The sequence below is a fragment of the Physeter macrocephalus genome, chromosome 2, assembly GCF_002837175.3.
Source record: "Physeter macrocephalus isolate SW-GA chromosome 2, ASM283717v5, whole genome shotgun sequence".
NCBI lineage: Eukaryota > Metazoa > Chordata > Mammalia > Artiodactyla > Physeteridae > Physeter > Physeter macrocephalus.
The window spans coordinates 137,984,435-137,985,073 of NC_041215.1; positions in this window are offsets into that span (position 1 = coordinate 137,984,435).

Here is a 639-nt window from a genome sequence, read left to right on the forward strand (position 1 = left end):
CCTGTTCCATTGATCTATATTTCTGTTTCTGTGCCAGTACCGTGCTGTCTTGATTACTGTAGCTTTGTAGTATAGTTTGAAGTCAGGGAGTCTGATTCTGCAGCTCCGCTTTTTTCCTTCAAGACTGCTTTGGCTATTCAGGGTCTTTTTTGTCTCCATACAAATTTAAAAATTTTTTTGTTCCAGTTCTGTAAAAAATGCCATTGGTAATTTGATAGGGATTGCATTGAATCTGTAGATTTCTTTGGGTAGTATAGTCATTTTCATAATATTGATTCTTCCAATCCAAGAATATGGTATATATCTCCATCTGTTGGTATCATCTTTAATTTCTTTCATCAGTGTATTATAGTTTTCCGCATACAGGTCTTTTGTCTCCCTAGGTAGGTTTATTCCTAGGTATTTTATTCTTTTTGTTGCAATGGTAAATGGGAGTGTTTCCTCAATTTCTCTTTCAGATTTTTCATCATTAGTATATAGGAATGCAAGAGATTTCTGTGCATTAATTTCGTATCCTGCAACTTTACCAAATTCATTGATTAGCTCTAGTAGTTTTCTGGTGGCATCTTTAGGATTCTCTATGTATAGTATCATGTCATCTGCAAACAGTGACAGTTTTACTTCTTCTTTTCCAATTTG